General features: G+C 51.4%; 1 protein-coding gene across 2 annotated transcripts in view; it reads right to left on the bottom strand.

The window, feature by feature from the left end:
* The window catches only part of raskol (Ras GTPase-activating protein raskol), a 264,298-nt gene extending 256,125 nt beyond the window's left edge, over window positions 1-8,173 (bottom strand). For both annotated transcript variants that reach the window (XM_025300970.1, XM_025300971.1), the window contains exon 1: window positions 7,572-8,173. The gene's annotated coding sequence lies outside the window, so the exon portion shown is untranslated. The remainder of the gene's footprint in view (window positions 1-7,571) is intronic.
* Between the last annotated feature and the right edge of the window lie 9,890 nt (window positions 8,174-18,063).

Raw genomic sequence — 18,063 nt, 5'->3', positions numbered from 1 at the left:
TTTTCTAATATTGCCTTCGTTTTGAAATGCAGCAAACTTTGATAAAAACAGTAATAGAATTTTTACGTGTAAAGAATGCTATATTTTATTATAAAGTATGCTATATTTTTAAAATAAAAAATTCTCGTTGTATACTAACAAGGGGTTGTAAAGAAATAAAGAAATTGCAGTCTAAATTTCTCGGAATGAAAAGAAGGAACATTTTTACTCAGGTGATAATAAAAATATTTCCTTATAAGGCCCTCATAATACCGCCTTATAAAGACCCGTTAAACCATTTGTTACACATCTTATAGGGTCCTGCTTGTCTTTCCTTATTAGAGCCCGATTAATGTTAGAGAAAAATAATCAGACTCTTATAACCAGAGCCTTATTAATTTTTCTACTCGGCAGGTTCGGCGCGTCCGACCCTTCGTCGTGCTTCATCGCGAGTAATCTCGCGAGCGGAAGGACGCGGTTTCGAACTTTTCATCCGCTGACTCGAGCAAAGAAACAGAGAAGGGGGGAGAGAGATGGAGAGAGAGAGAGAGAGAGAGAGAGAGAGAGAGAGTTTTTTCTTGCCCAGAGGTCGCGTTACACTTGGCGTACGCGATCACCGCGAGGGTCGCGTTCTCCCTTCCCCTCTGTCCTTCTCTCCGCCGGCAGTGAGTCGCTTCTAACGACCGATGCAATAACCGGAGAGCGGCGCACCGAATAAAACCTTAACAATCGCGCGCGCGCGCGGACCCCGCGAGTTTCTTGCAACATCGATCTTAAAGTCCGACTCGTGCCCGCAGGTTCAAGGGCTTATTACGATCTGTCTTACCTTGAGAACCCACGGCGGGCAACTGAACCTTTCTCTCTCCCCCTCCTCCCCTTCTGTCTTTCCTTTTTCCCTCTACCTCGCGGTAAAGTCGTAAAATCAGTCGCGAAGGCTTCCTCGCGAGATGACGATCTTTCCCGGATACCGCGAACACAATAACGAGAAATCGCTGCTTCCCTTTCCGCGGCCTTCGCGAAGGACTCTCGGTCGTCCTGGCCGACCGGCCGGCCGGCCGGCGACGTCACGGCAGCGGGAGGAAGCAATCGGAGGACGACGCGGGGAACGCTTCGTTTGCTTGTTCTTCGACGAAGATCCTGCGGAGCGGACGGTGGATGGGCGCGTGGAAATTACGCGAGACAAATTATACACGTCGTTGGAGCCGGCGTCGTTAAAACGGGAATCGCACGCAGGAATGTTTTACGCGTCTCGAGGATCTCAGACGTCGGGGGCGCGTTTGGCTGAGCGCTTTCGAGCAAACGTCTTTTCGCACGATTTTCACTCCGCGCTAGGTCGAAGTATGCTAATCCGGGCAAAACGAATAATGAGACGAAACGAAGAGAGAGAGAGAGAGAGAGAGAGAGAGAGAGAGAGAGAGAGCCGTGCGGCCACTCGAAAAATTCCGAAACTTAATAACAGCCCGTCGCTGCGGAAACCGGCACACGATATCGCGTGATGCAGTCTTCACGGAGCCCGCGAGACGCCTGCTAGGTCGATGTCTATCTAACAGTAAAAGTCCTGGTGGACGGTGATAATACGAGACCATCGGACTCGCAGCGACGGAGAAGGAGGGAGAGAGAGAGAGAGAGAGAGAGAGAGAGAGAGAAAGGGAGGAGGGGATGGAGAGGGTTTGCCTATTTGCGGAGCCTTGAAAAGCGTATCGTAACATAACAGCCGTATAATTCTCATTTCAGCCTCGACGCGCCATTTAGATGGATAACGCGAGATAATCTGAATTTCTAATCTAAGTTAGCCGCGTGACTGTGCGAACACGTGACATTCCTCCGATTCGGCAATTAGCACATAAATTATATACATAATTACACGTATTAGAACGCTCCGTTCTCTATCTCTAACCTCCCTTCTCCCGAAGTTTCCCTCGTTAGCTCGCTCATTGTGCGCCGCCGACTAAAAGTTTCCGGTTTCTGCGTGTCCCGCCGCAAGTCGCCCCGACATCGATGCGAAATTATCCTCGTCAGAGAAAGAGACTTAATTACACCGCGCTGAGAGAGAAAGAGAAAGAGAGAGAGAGAGAGAGAGAGAGAGAGAGAGAGAGAGAACGAGGAGCGCGTATCGCCACGCGTAAAAATGACGGGAAAAGTGACCGTCGGCGCGTGAAAAATTAAAAATTGCGAGCCAACTTCCGTCCTCCGCCCTCCGCCCTCCATCGTGCGAGGGCCACCTCGCGAGGAACCACGAAAAAGCGATTTAGCAGCATAATACCGCGAGCTACCGCGCACTGCGAAGACTGCAAAGGAGGGGCGACAGGGGGAGGTAACACAATTAACGGAACCGTGCGGAGTCGGCCTCTCGGGGTGCTCGCAATTTCCTACCTCGGAGATAACCGGATGCCCGGACCGTCGCGAGACGAGGGACGCGACGAGAATTTCGAGTCCGTCGCGACGAACGCGTGTGCGTACGTGCGCGAAACGCGCGGCGAATTTGGCGAAACAAGGCGACGGAGGTATCGTTAGGTCGGCCATTCGCGTTTTGTTCTCGCAGAGACCCACGAACGTTCACGTGTTTTGCTCTCTCTCTCTCTCTCTCTCTGTCTCTCTGTCTCTCTCTCTCTCTCTCTCTCTCTCTCTCTCTCTCTCTCTCTCTCTCTCTCTCTCTCTCGTCTGGTTGAGATTATACAGGGTAAGACCGAGGTAGAGATGGGCATAGCTTTTTCAATTGAAACACATCTGTATTATTGCAACAAATGATCAACAACATGTCAACACACTCAACAGCAGAGGGTGATGTTTAAGATACAGAAGAATTCTTGTGAAGAAAAGAATTATCGATAATAACGAAATATTAACGTTCTTTTATCAATTATTAACCGTTTTATTAATTCTCTTATTAATTATTAATAAAATAAAACACCTCCACGAGTTTCTTGTAGAAATCAAGGACAATATCGGAGAGAAGGTTGAAAAGTGGCAACACAGAAAAAGACTCTGTGGGGAAACATTGTTTATTAAAGAGAGAACAGAGGAAGAAATCTATTCGGCATCTTTGAACGAAACAAGAAGCTAGTTTAAGATGTACTGAAGTTTTTAATGTTAGGTACCCAGGGAAAAATGATAGTCGAATAGATATCGGATCGACGTCTTTTATACGTCTAAAGCATCTAGAGAACGTCGATCCGATGTCCATTGTTTGCTATTTCTCGCTGAGTAAGCTGCCCATCTAACCCTGATTAAAATGAACCATCTATCCTGTTTGGAAAGTTCGCGTAAAGATGCGTATACCGCGTGAAACGTAGTCTCGGTGACGAATTTTGAGGTTAAGTACGCAAATACGATCTTTTTTTCGTCGTTTAAGCCCGGGTCTAATGTTGTAACTCGAAATAAACCGTATTCGCAAGATATTTTTCCGACGTGTGAAACATTTTGGAGGTTAACGTAGAAACATGGAACATTTATTTACTCACAATAACAGTGTTTTTGCGCATCGGGAAGAGGCATACCTACTGCAACGATAAATCGATAATGTCGAAATATCGATATATCGAGAGACAAATATCGAATATTTATCGATATTTTTTTATATCCGATAAAATCGATATATCGATATGAATTTTATTGATATTTCATATTTTTCAGTTACAGAGTTCTGGGAGCCTATTACGGTTCTACGACCGAGATGAAAATTACAAAAATGAATTCACTAGAATATATTATGTATATATTATGTAATTGGTCGATGTCTATAGTAAGTTCGTTCACTTTTCACCTCGACCGTTGAACCGTGATAGATCTCCTGCTCCATGTATACGGTGATCTCCGGTAAACGATCTGCGGTTTATTATATATTTTCTAATAAGAATATGACAATAAATTATATGAAGACCAAAAATTTTAAAAGATTTAAAAAAATTTTTCATGTATACTCTTTATATGCATACGCCTATATGCACACATCTTTTTATATAGATATCGATATAAATATCGATATTTTTTGAAAATTACCGATATTATTGTTATTGATAGTTATTAGTTATTGATATTAGTTATTAGATATAGATATTAGTTATTGATATTGTGATTTCTAAATGACGATAATATCGTTACCGATATTTTGAGAAATCGTTGCATCCCTACTCATGGTATGGCGCATCCAACTCACAACTCTGACCGATCAGCGCTGACGCCTAGTATATATTAACAAAATTATGGCAAAATTGACCATCTATTCCGGACTTACCCTAGATCTTCATCCGCGGATCAAGTCCCGCATCGAGCCAACTTTATCCAGACAATGCAAACACACGTAATCTTTGTCCGCGTTTCAAAATCAGGGAGGCGTTGTTTTTTGCAAAATCAGCCCGAGCCGACGTTGACGGATGATTTGCTCGCAGCGAGCGAGGAAGTGGAAGTGAAATATGAAAGTATCTGTTTTTGCATCTGGTCGCGGACGTAAGTCTGTCGCACGCGGGACTGCATCGGGATTTATCCGTAATCAGGACAAAGTGCTGAGAGGAGAGGAGAGTACACGTCCCATCTCATCTTGATCCGGCTGATTTAAAAATCATCCAAGCGCACGCACACACACACACACACACACAAATGCAGTCGCGCGCGGCCGGGTCGAAGTTCACGTGCTCGCGGGCGCATGTCGACGATACAAAGGGGGACGCGTTCGAAGCGCGCGCGTCGTCCGCAGGAATTATTAATGGAGCGCCGCTCGCGGTGGATCGCCGGCCGGCGCGACGAGTCTCGGACGTCTCGCGCTCGGATTGCAAACGTTATGAAATCAATCGGCCGGTGATACTGCAGCGACGCAATTAGCGAGCGCCGCCCGTGCGGTCTCCCGGTACTCCTGCAGATGTGTAATCACCCCCCACCCTCCCACGTACCCCGCCGTTGAATTTCTAAATATTGAAACATTGACCGAATATTGCCCGCGCGAACGTTGAATCGCCAGCGAAATTTACCGGAATGTTTCGCGTTTAACTGTGGATCACACGCACGTGCGCGAGAATGTTTCAAATAAAGTATTTAAAATCGACGAGAATGACAGGAGGGGGAGGAGGATGCCCCGTCGAACCTCCGAATACTCGAAAGCACTAGCCGGATGTCGCTCGCTCGCGCGAGTGTCGAACTGTTTCATCTCGTAGGATTAAAAAAGGAAATTTTTAATGAAATTTTTTCCTCCCCTTTTTCTTCCTTCCCTTTTTCCTCCCCTTTTTGCTGTATGAGAATTTTTTTATTCGTTATACCATCGTATCTCAATTAATGTACACCAAAGGGTTCAGACCCGTATATTATTAATGAATAAAATAAACAAATAACTAAATCCAGGATTGAACGCGCGTTACACAGCGAGTATTAGAGCGAGATGCGGAAGAAAGCAACGGCGGGGAGGGGGGAGGCGAGGGGAAGGGGTTTTTTCGTCCGACATCGATCGGCAGCGCGAGCTGCCCGGTTAATTAAATTCGTTTTCTCCACGCGACAGAGAGTCGCATAATCAAGTGAGAGGCCGTGAATCGCTAAGGTGGGATTAGCTGGCTTAAACTGCCGCGGCTGCACAGCCCGGGGAGTTCAGAATTCATTAGCAGCTCCGGAAACGCGCTCGCGAGCGCAGGAGCGCAGGAGCGAGTCGCGTTTCTCGTTGGCAACAGCCTCCGCTCGAGTTAATCCCGGGACAGAGCGGCTTGTTGTCGCCGCCTAGGTTATCTCGCTATCTATCACAAGAAGATAGAGAGCGAGAGGACACGGAGGGGGGGAGGGAGGAGAAAAAGAAAATTCAGTCAGCTAACGGCCGAGGCATCATTTCCCGAGCATCACAACCGGCTTGCACGCGCGCGCGATCCGACCTCACGTCTCTCTCTCTCTCTCTCTCTCTCTCTCTCTCTCTCTGCCGTCGTTCAGCCGACGACTTTGGATTTCTAACGGACGCCAGCTCCGTCGACACGAGGAGCGAGAGCGGCGAGTCAACGAGGACGCGCTCCATTCTTACCTCGCGGCTCTCCGCGGGAGAACGGCTCTCCTGCGCATTAGAATAGCGCGAGCTCGGCCGAGGAGTCGGAGGGTAAAGTCGAAGGTCACGCGATCGAAGCGGCTTCCATATCCCGGTGCTGGCGAGCGAACGAGCGAGCGAGCGCGAGTCCTAGAAGCCTCGATCGCGAGGGACCCGTCGTCGGCGGCGGCGACCCGGATTCGCTCCGAAACCCGATACACACCTCGCCACAGACAGAGAGACGACTCATCGAGGCGTGAAGCCTCGATACATGCCGAAGAACGACGTGTCACGTTTCCGCGTGGATCCACCGTTCGCCTCCGCGAGAGCGAGGCGCCCTTCGGCGTCGCCGAGTTCGGCCGGCCTCTCCTCGGCCTCGTCGCAGGCCGATGTCGCGCCCGAAAGAAACCTCGGCACCGGGGGCCTTCGACCCCCGGCTCCGAAGCGCCTCCGCCGCGGAGGCATGCCGTCACGTCCCGCGGCCCGCGAATCAAATCTCGCGAGCGCCGGCCGGAATCGTCGCCGAGGGTTCTTCTGCGCTCTCCGAGCTCTCACGGAGAGCGGCACGAGAGGAGAATTATCGTCGCTGTATGCTGTTATCTGCATAAAGATGTACAGATGACCGTCCAGATAACCGCGTCTTATCTCTGTCGATAGATTATATTTTTGCTATTGAGTTAAAAGGCCGTCACTTGATGTACGGTGAAGCGTGCGCGACCATCCGAAGGGATATTCTCACCCCTCCGCCGCCTGTGACAGCCAATTATCTTAATGCGCTATCTTTCGATCATATCATCGGAGAAGCGATAACACGCGCGCACCCACGTGACGTGACGTAAAACGCAAAACTAGGCGACAGATGATTCGAGGATCGCTCTCTCTCTCTCTTTCTCTCTCTCTCTCTCTCTCTCTCTCTCTCTCTGTGATTCCCGAGGCCGGCCGCGAAATTTCGCTTCCCATCTATCGCGCTACGGAGCACGCCGGGCAATCTCGTTAGCTTCCGCGCGGGTTGAATGAAAATCCGGGGAGTGAAACGTGTACGTGGCGCTACGTTCGCCGATTTTCCAATACGAGCGAATACGCCGCCGTGGTCGTCGCCGTCGACCGCAGCGACCGCGCGTTTCCTCCGCGCGCCGCGTTTTACGCGGTGTATTTTAACATGGCGGATTTATGTTCCGTGTTTAAGCTTTTACCAGGGATATTTATGTAACGCTTCCGGGGCGCTGCGTTTTAGCGGGCCGCGTATAAATTATAAACGCCGCCGCTTCATACTCGCGCACGCTAATTGTTTCGAGAGTCACCTGACCAGTTCGCTGATGCCGGAAGTCGTCGAGGGAAGTTTACCGAAGATCACAGCGCAGATCCTCGATACCTTCGGTACACCAGCGTCCAAAGACACGCGGAGAGATATCGTCTTCTGCGGTTGCAAAAAAGGAAGGAAAGCAAATCGGCTCGCGCGCGCGCGCGCTGATGAAGGATGAACGCGGTCGATCTTCGAGTCGTCGCGATCGAGTCGGGCGAGAACGGCCGGCAGGTCAACTCAACGGAGCACGCTGCTCGTGACTCCGATCTTGCCCTCCGGCCTCCGTGATGATCCCCTTACCTCTTGCTCTAACCGGCGGAAAATCGACCGCGCGCGCGACGAGCGGTGGCAGGAAGCGATATCGGTGTCGCGATACCGAGTCGTCACTCTGATCGATCACAGCGGATTGCGCTGAAGGAGGCTGCGATCTCACTTCGCCACTGCGTCACGACCAAGCTCTTTCCTTTCTCTCTCTCTCTCTCTCTCTCTCTCTCTCTCTCTCTCTCTCTCTCTCTCTCTCTCTCTCCCTTTCTCGCTCTCGCCTGGAAGAGCGCAAAACGACCATGCACATCGAACGTTGCACAGGGACGGTCACACCGATCACCGATTTGAAAACGTCACATTTTCCCGCGAAGCGGACCGCCGGATTGCCGCGCGACCGCGACGAACACCCGATGGTGGCTCGTCGTGAACTGACAACGCGGGACAATGCTGGCGGCCGAGGTTCGCCGAGCTCGACCGGAAACGACCGAGGCTGCGGCTCGCGCGAGTGTGTTACGTGCGACGACCGATTGACGGCCGCGAGCGGCTATTGATGTTCCGATGCTTTCTGCCAATTCCGCCGGTCGACGGACTCGCGGCTTTCCCGGCGTGTCTGCGGAACGGAACCGCCGTCGTGCTTCTTCTTCCCCCCTTCCCCCCCCGCCCCCGCCAAGCTGCTCCTTCTCCTCCGGCTCTTGCTGCCGCTTTGCTCCTCTTCCTCCTTCTCCTTCATCTTCTTCTTCTTCTTCTTCTTCTTCTTCTTCGTCTACTTCGTCTTCTTCGTCTTCTCCTTCTTCCTCTTCTTCTTCTTCTTCTTCTTCTTCTTCTTCTTCTTCTTCTCCCGGGTTCTAAAGCGTCGACGATCATAGACCGTCGAGCCGATACCATCGCGCTCTCTCGGAGCTCCGGAACTCCCGGAGCAGACACGTTTAGCACACTCGCTATAAATTTAATCCCCGCGCGCGATCCTCCAGCGAGGACGTCTCGTCACGTGCGGGATATTAAGTCGGTGCCGTGTACACGCGCTGACGATGGGTATCGATGTGAACGCGTAAAGGGATTGCACTTGGAGTCGGAGTTGCGCCGAAATTCCACGCCGGCACGCGAGTCCTATCACCGAGCTGATTCGAGGTCTCATTCGGGACTCGATTCGGGAACACTCGCGGAGCTCTTCAGCATTTTTCGAAACGTAGCCTGACGAGTCCCCAGAGCATCCGTTGCACTCCCGCACGTATTCGGGATTCTCGTCTACCTCATTATTATCCTTCCACGCACTGGCGGCTTCTAAGTTTTGGGGTTAACCCCCCTCCCCCCGCCCCTTCCAAATTAAAAGAAATCAGTCTTATTAGATCCGTTAAAAAAATTTAGATGATACAGGCCGATTAACACAGCCGCCCGCGAATCAAATTCTTATGTCTAGGATTTACTGTATCCACAGTAGGAAAAAAGATTCAGTATCTCTAGCAAAACTGTTTAATTGAGGCAATTTTTAATAACAACCAAATATCTTGTTTTATATAACAAAATATTTGGTTGTCTCAACTAAAGATATTCTTCTGCTTTGTTCTCTGGACCAAATGATTTTGTTCTTGGACTTCATGTATAAAAATTAAGCATTTTAGTTATTTTGTCCATAAAAATTACATAATAAGGAAATATTACTTTACATAAACTAAAATAATGCCCGATGGATACTATTTTGTCTTTCTGTGCACTAAAATTTAGATTTTATATATTAAGAAAAAATTATAATATTTTTAACAAAATTCATATAGCAAAAGCTTTTTGGTTGCTATAACAAAAATATTTGTTTACAGGAACGAAACAGTTTTGTCGGGCATATTTTAACCAAATTATTTTGTTGTTACAACAAAATTTTGGTTCACGCAACAATACATTTTTCCTAGTGCAAACTGTCCGATTTCTGCTATATACAATGTTCACTGTTGTTCGCTGAGAGTCTATTAATGATTATAAAAAAAGCATTATTGTATCTTGTTAGAAACCTTATTAAAAATCTTATTAAAAACCCTCCCCATATTATCGACGTCAGGATCCGCTAATGCTTCCCCGAGACACACAAGAAGCATCCCCGAGCTCCGCTCTCATTATCGCTCTTATCAGACTAGACGCGTAAACGGGCGGACGCTTGTTCGATCACCGCCGCCGGCGACAAGGAAAACCCGACGATGGACGCGCACACGCTGCATCGTTATTAACCGATTTCCCTTACTTTCAATCGGCGTCAACGAAGGGTTCGCGCTCGCCGCGGCTTTCCACGCGTTCTCCCCTCAAGGTCTCATCAAGACTCGATTCGGCAACGAACAGCGCGCGAGCTCTTCAGCATTTTTCGAAACGCAGCCTGACGAATCCCCAAGAGCATCCGTTGCACTTCCGCACGTATATTCGGGATTCTCGTCAGAGATTATTATCCTTCCACGAGACGCCGGAAGTATCCTCGAGCTTCGCTCTCATTATCGCTCTTATCAAACTAGGAGCGTAAACGGCGGACGCTTGTCCGATCGCCGCCGCCGGCGACAAGGAAAAACCGACGATGGACGCGCACCGTTATTAACCGATTTCCCTTACTTTCGATCGGCGTTAACGAAGCGTTCGCGTGCGCGTGGCGCGGGGAGTCCCCGGCCGCGCGTTTTTGCAGCGCGCGCGCGCGCGCCGGCGTATATCAGGGACGCAATTTGTTAAACGGACGTCGCGCTTTATCACAGTCGACGGCGGAACGAGACAAATTCAGGCGTCGCGCGAAAGTGACGTTTAAGGTACCAGCGCGGCCTCCTCGTACCGACCGCGACCGGCTGAGCGAGGGGGCAGGAGGGAGGCAGGGGGAGCTCCGTGCGTCTCGACATTTTTGCGTACGACGTGCCTCCGTGCGAATTCGACGCGTTTCGACCGAAGCGCACCCGAGAGAGACGTCGGAAGAAGTTTCCGACTACTTTCCCCCTCCCTCCCTCCCTCCCTCCCCCCGTTTCTCCCGTCATTAATTCGTCATTTATCGGCCGCGAGTTGGTTTGCTTTCCCGGCGAATTATCCGGGTCTTTCTCGATACGCGTCGTTAAATTCGCGTCGTCTCTCGCATTCCCCTCTCCCTCCCCCCTGCCTGACTTTTCTTCTTAAAATCTACTTCCCGCTCCTTCAGCCGCGGCGGCAGATGTCACCGTGACAAATGGCGAAGGCTACGTCGGAGGTTAATGACGAACTTTCCTCGTCGCGGGAGGGGGAGACGGGTAATGAAAATGCCGCGGAAGGACGAGAGAAGATATTGCGGCGCGACTGACCCCGGCGATTCCCGTTTTCCATCGCGCGCGACTTTCAGCAACAGCAACAGCGACGGGCTGATAGAGTCGTCTCTGTTCCCCGCGATAGGCCCTCCCCCTCTCTCTCTCTCTCTCTCTCTCTCTCTCTCTCTCTCTCTCTCTCTCTCTCGGGTTTTATTTACAGTAGTGAGCGCATTCGATGACGACGGCCAGCCGATAAATCGAAACTATCATCGGATCTCGTCGACTCGGGATTTCGATGTCGCGAGCGCACAAATACGGCTTTGTGCGGCCAGACCGAGCGTGTTGATTCACGGCGAAGGCGACGGGAGAAGCATCGCGACGCGACGCGACGCGCGATTTTTAGCGGAGACTCTCCCCCCTTCTCTCCCCTGGCGAGAAATTACTCGCTTCCCCGATATCCTAGCGCGGCTCCTGAGTCCGTGGCCGACCGAATATCACGAGACGGCACAGTTGCACAGACCGAGCAAACGCGCTGCCGTCGTCGGCCGAGCGCGATGAGCGTCGCTCGAGCTCTCGACTTTCCCGCGGCTTTCCGCGGCGACGAGAGTGCCGCGCCGCTGGAGAATCGCGTTCGCCTCGAGGTCGCCTCGAGATCCATCCCTTCGCGCGACTCGCCGGACTCGGCCGCGAAAATAAAGCATCCCAAGTCGGCCAGACGACTTGAGCCGGGCCGGCGAGGTCGCGGAGGCGACAAGGGACGGAGGGACGAGCAGGAGGCACTTTGAAGTCGGAAATAGCCAAAAATTCTCGCCATCCCGTAGCGGCGTCTGCTCTCGCTCTCTCTCTCTCTCTCTCTCTCTCTCTCTCTCTCTCTCTCTCGCTTAGAAAAGTAATCCGGTGCCGGATCGTTGAACTTGCTGCACCGAGTGACGCCGGTAGCCATTAAAAGAGAGAGAGAGAGAGAGAGAGAGAGTGAGTCCCACGAGGGAGCAAGAGAGACGACTCATTGTCGAGGTGGGCGGGAAGGGGGGAGGGGAGATCCAGGAATACACGCCCCGAGGCTGCATCCACCGCTTCTTACGGACACGTAATGATCCGATAAGATGCGCCGGATTATTCGAGTGTAAAGCTCACGCTCGCGCGGTCAGGATCAGCCGGCCGCGGCTATCGCTTCCGCGCACTCCCTGTCTGGGGCCTTCTATTTATAAGAGTCGCTATCGCGCGCGCGCGCGCGAGCGCGCGAGCGACCCAATCAATGGTAAACAGAATCGGCGGGGAATCGAAGAAACGCGGATGCCCGGAGAACCGCGCGCTCACGCTGTTGTTACGTGCCGAGGCTTCTTCAGAGCCTTATCTCAGGACCCCGCGCTTATCAGCCGGATAGTCCATTCCGCTTCCGGACACGGAGCCGCGCATCCGGCCGCCTCCAGACGAACCTGCGTGATCATCAGTGTGCGACGGAAGCTCGTCGAAATTGTTCCAACGGTCGATGAATCGATGATGATCGACCAGGGCGGACGGAGTCGCTCTCACGGAGTGAGAGAGCTGCGACGCGTCTTTGTTTGCCGACGAAAGCGCCCTTTTCAGCCAGCTTTTCTCACCAGACCACTTTTCAACAGCTCGTGGTACTGCACACCCTTCTGATCCCAGAAGAAGAATCCCAAATACAGAGCATTGCCTTCTTTCCATGGATATTCCGCTTTGGCGTCGATGTTGAGGGTTGGCCGGGATCGTAAATAGTTTTGCGACGTTTGAAGTTGTCAGAATAAATCCATTTTTCATCCCCGGTGATGATACGATGTAAAAACCCCTTTCTTCGTTGCCTAGCAAGCAGAATTTCGCAGGTGGTTTTTCGCCTTTCAATGTCTCTTGGCTTCAGTTCATACGGGACCCATTTTCCTTCCTTGTAAACCCTTCCTAAGGCTTTCAAACGATCGGGAATGACAGATTGAGCACTATTTAATGCTCCTGCAAGTTGCTTTTGCACGGGTTTGACACGGGTCTTCGTCTACCGATGCAATTCTTGCAATTCTTCGTCTTCGAATACTCTTGACCGTCCAGAACGCTCTTTGTCCTCTACATCAAAATCACCACTTTTGAAGCGTCGAAACCATTCTCTGCGTGTTTTATCGGAAGGAGCATTATCACCATAAATTTCTACAAGCATTCGATAAGCTCCAGCTGTAGTTTTCTTCCAATTGAAGCAAAAGATTAACACTTCGCGCAAATGACGCTTATTTGGCTCAAATTTCGACATTTTCGATGCAGTCAAAAACAATGTTATCGATGCAAACGTACATACCTTTACGTATACCTGAATGTTATTGACAGATGTCAAAGCAAACCATTAAGCTTCGTTCAGACATTAGAGGTTAACGACGGTTCTAGCTACAGCTACTTGCCTCTAGATGGACAGAATTTTCCGATTTACCTAATAACAGCGCGACGCGCGCGCGATCAGCCTCGCGGGGAATAACTGCGAGCCGGCGACTCGCGTGATAAATCTCCTTTTTGACCGCGACGAGGCATTTTCGCCGGCGATCGATCAGCCTCGGCGAGAGGATCTACGACGGAGAGCGACGGCTGAGCCGGAGAGGAGAGGGACTTTAATGCGTTTCCCGCTCGCCGCGCTCGGCGGAGTCGCGGGGGACAAGGTAGATTTTCCGGATTTTCCGGCCAGAAGCTGACCTAAGCGGGATACACGTCGCTCCGAGTTTGCGATCGTTCGTAGTTTAAGATGGCCAAGCGGCCAAGAGGCGCGTGCCTTTAATGACAATGGAACGCTCTTTTAACGACCGCCTGATTACCGGCTGCGAGCAGGTCGCTCTGTATCCGGCCGGCCGCGGCGCGATGGTCTCTCAGGCGGGAGGGAAGAAAGAAAGAAAAGTCGAGAGAGAAAAGCAGAGTACACACGGCACGCACGTCGGCCGACTACTGCGAGGTGGATTCCCAAAGCCGATCGACCCAGCCGTCGCGTCGCCGTCTTTTAATCTCGCTTGAAAATTCGGCGCTTCCTTCATCCGCTTCGAGCGAGCGCCGCGAGGCAGCGGGAGCAGCGGACGCAGGAAAAGGCTTTTCTCAGCCTGAGTACGGCGAAAAGCACTCCGCGGAACAGGAATTACGCTTTCGCGGCCGCACGCGGAATGTACATTCGCGGGGAGAACACGCATCGCCGATATCCGCGGAACAGGCGGTTTTCCTTCAGCGCCGCTCGATTGATCTCGCATTCAGCGAGCGCGTCCTTCCATTCGCGACGGAACTCGCCAATGACCGCCGAGATCCGCGGCAGAGAGTACGACGCGAAAGGAAGAGAGAGAGAGAGAGAGAGAGAGAGAGAGAGAGAGAGAGAGAGAGAGAAGAGGCAAGGAGAGACCGACACAGAGAGAAAACACGGCGGCATCTCAAGTCGCCCGACAGATTCGCGCATTTGAATAAATCTAACGGTGCATCTCCGTGTGTAGATCGGGAGGAGAGCGCGAGAAAGAGCGAGAGAGAGAGAGAGAGAGAGCGAGAGAGAGAGAGAGAGAGAGAGAGAGAGAGAGAGAGAGAGACGAGACGGAGGACAAGCGCACGTTGGCGGGGGAGGAATGGAAGAGACACACGAGAGATCGAAGGAAGATGGAAGGCGGCCAGGAACGAGCAAGGAGCAAAGGAGGACAATGCCGATCCACCCACCGGCCGTGGCAATCGAATCCGCGGTTTCTGCTTCCCTGCCTTTCTCGCGTGTACGGAGCCAGCGGGACGGAGAGAAATGCAGAGAAAGAGAGGGAGAGAGAGAGAGAGAGAGAGAGAGAGAGAGAGAGAAGAATCGGAATTTATCGCGACCTTCCCCGTAGATCGCAGTAAACGTTCTCCTTTCTGTCGGCCGGCACGACAGAAACCCGCGACACACGTGGGCATCGATCTCGCGCTCGCACACGTAGCGATCCATTGTGCGCGTTAAACGCCCGCAAAGAGTCTCTCTCTCTCTCTCTCTTTCTCTCTCTCTCTCTCTCTCTCTCTATTTTTAGATTGCTAAACAGAACCGTCGGAACGTGAGAACCAAACGTATGTAGTACGTAAATAATAATGATATAATAATAATATTATTATTATAACAATTATTATAACAATATTGTCATAATAATAACAATAATAACAATAACAATATTATCTAAATTATTCCAAGCATCTAAATTTATCTCTCTAATCTAATATTATTAAATATTATCTAAAAGAAACAGTCACACACGTGCGAAGACTTCTTTTTCTAAATTACTTTCTGCAAAAAGTTGCTCTTAGAGAGCAACGTCCTAAAGAACGATAACGAAAGTATCTGTCAACCTCACTCTCGCAGGAATCTCTGATCTCCGCGGGCCCGCTGAACGAAACCGACAGAATCAAGAAATGGAATGTCTCTTCGGCAGCGTGAAAGTAGAAATTTGTCTTTTCGAATTAATAATTGTCCCAGCGGGAGACGATATTCAGAAGCTAATCGGTCGCGGCGACAAATGAATGCCGCTCGTTACATCGGAACCAGCTTCTGGATTCGTGAGGACAAATATTTACCTGAGACATGGACACTCCGCCCGTGTCCCGAAAGCATATCGAGAAATCGTCGAGGACCGCGGATCGCCGCGGCCGGGAGATGAAATCGTCGCAGAGCGGCGACGCGGACGGTCCGTTCGCTTTCGGTATGCGGTAACGTTAATCCGTAAGCGAATCCGCTCAGCGTATGCAAATCTCCCCCCTGTCGGCCTGTCCGGCCGCACGAATAGCAATCTCATTTGCTTTCACCGTTCGGCACCGTATCGCCGCTTCCTTTTTTCTATCTCGCGATTATCGAAGCAAGATTAATCGACAAAGCTGTGCCCTCCGCTCGTTTCCTTTCGTCCCTATTTCTATCGCTATCGCGCGATACGTTTCTCCGATACGGCGCTTCCGCGAGCCGATGGAAAGTCGGGAAAAACAGAGAGACCGCCCCGGCTTCCTCGAGAGATGAAAACTGCCAGGACGCCGTGGAAAAATGCGCCGCGTCGCTGTCTAAAACGCCGCGGCCGAACGAGCGGATAGAAACGGCGGGATCGTGACATCCTGGTGGAACGGAGGCGCGCGCGAGAACACGGCACATACCACTCGTGGATGATGCGTGTAAACCACCTCCGCCGCCGTCGTGGACGTTACGGTTTCGCCATTAACCGCATTTACACGCGCAGCGGAGCGAATAAGCGCACGTCCGCGGACGCGTCGCGTTCCTTCCGCCTCCTCGTGTCGCCCCGCTGAGTCTCCGCCATCGGCACCGTCGACGTATGAGCCCCGCGGGATTGTTGTAACAAAAAAAATAAATAAAACAAGGAAAAAGCATCACACGCCTCGTACAGCGCGTCTGATTTCCCTGGACAAATATCACCGCGGCCGATAAAACCGTCGCGACATGCGCGCGCGGCGCGTCGGACAATTCGCGGCTGCTTCCTCGCCAGACATTGTTTTCGGCGCGCGAGCTTCGGATATCGCGCGAAAATCCATCAACTAGTCGCGCAAATTAATAGCCGAGATATAATAATAACTTGCGGAGATTGACGTAGCTGGTGCGAGTGGCCGCGCCAGAGCTTCCGTTTCCTCTTTCCCTTTCTTTTTTTTATTTTTGTAATTTGCATTTCGCAATTTCTTTCGCATTTCTTATTTATTTATTTATTTATTTACTTTTTATTTATTTATTTATTAATAATAATGTATGAGTCTGAATCTTTTGGTACACGATAATTAAGACAATAGTTTAACGAATAAGAAGATTCTCGTGCAATAGAACAGGGGGGGGGGGCGGGCGGAGGGAGAAGAGAAGAAAGAAAGAAAGAAAAAAAGGAAAGAAAACAAAGACAGAAAAGATCGGGGGAAAAAATTTGGCGGGAGAGAAATGGCATTTTTGTGATTTACGTGTTCAATTTGTCTTTTTTAATTTTTTCTTTTCTTCTCTTTCTCACGAGAACGAATCTAGAGGGAGAGAAGGCGGAAATCGCGTTTGCACCTTCCGAAGGAAAATCGACTCAGCCCTCCGTCTTCGTTCTTCAACATCGGGACGGCCGCGCGAAGGAAGCGTTACATAAAGACCCAGTTTCTCCGTCCGGGGAAAAAAAAAGCGGAGTCTACGCGCAGGAGTCGTGTAATGCAGGCTGTGTGTCACGGTTGCTCGCTTTGCCACTCGACTTACGTCGTTAAGCAGCGCCAACGCGATCAGCCGCGTGGCCGACACCTCGTTATCCGTCGAGATTCGCCGGGATTTCGGCCCGAGATGCCGCCGGCGGCGACGGGAGCTCTGCCGGGATCTGCGGCTTCTTTCCGCGGCGACTCCGCGATTTTCCGCTGACGACGTGATTCATTGCGGCCGCGGTCGGAGAGCAGCGGGAGCCTTATTAATGAAAGACAGGCGAAACGAGGCTGGCGTTGTTATTATCACGGCGGTGAGTCTCTCGCCGCCGGACCGACTCCGACATTTTTCCCCGTCCGCGCTGAGCCCGTTGTGCGCGAGAGAGATGGGGATTTAGATTGCGAATTCCTTTCCGTTTCCGCGGGCCTGTAATCGAGAGTGGACTCACTCGGTCGCGCGATCCTCCGCGGCGTCTGCATTACAGCGCTTATTAATTTCTACCGCGACGTACTCCTTCGCCGAACGGATGAGCTCTCTCCCTCCCTCTCTCTCTCTCTCTCTCTCTCCCCCTCTCTCCCTCTTTCTCTTCTTCTCCGTCTATCTACTTATCTATCCGTCTCTCTCTCTCTCTCTCTCTCGCTCTCTCTCTCTCTCTCTCCCCTCTCTCTCTCCCCTCCTCTCTCTCGCTCTCCCCCACGTGCGCGCTCCGAGCAAGCAGGTACACGCCGACGTAGGTACAACAACTCGCTGCTCCCTGTTCTCCGGTTAGCGCTGCTTTTCTTGCGTTATCTCGCGTAGCGCCGGCGCGCCCTCGTAGTTTCTTATTAGCAACGCGGTCTGATTGCAAACCGAGGGGGCATCTATCACGCTTCCGCTGCTCTCGGCGATGCTGCCGCTGCTGCAACGGCTAAGTCAGAAAGGCCTGCGCACCGCTGGTTTTCGAAAGAGCGCGCGCGTCGTGTGTATCTAGATATTCATAAATCATGTTCGCAGCGAGGAAAACGGGACGGTAATGACCGCCGGCCGACGTTTCGTGCTTCGCGCGCGTCTTAAATATCGGGCTAAACAACGAGAGGCGAGGCGAGGTTTTGCCCGCGCGCGTCGCGAGTAAATCGAACGAAACTCCGAGGCCGGAGTCGGACTTCCCCTCCGGGGATATCGCCGAAAGTTC

Source organism: Harpegnathos saltator, unplaced genomic scaffold (assembly GCF_003227715.2).
Source record: "Harpegnathos saltator strain DR-91 unplaced genomic scaffold, Hsal_v8.6 scaffold393, whole genome shotgun sequence".
In the NCBI taxonomy this organism is placed as follows: domain Eukaryota; kingdom Metazoa; phylum Arthropoda; class Insecta; order Hymenoptera; family Formicidae; genus Harpegnathos; species Harpegnathos saltator.
Note: the sequence above shows the minus strand (reverse complement) of the source record. Positions and strands in the feature narration are given on the sequence as shown.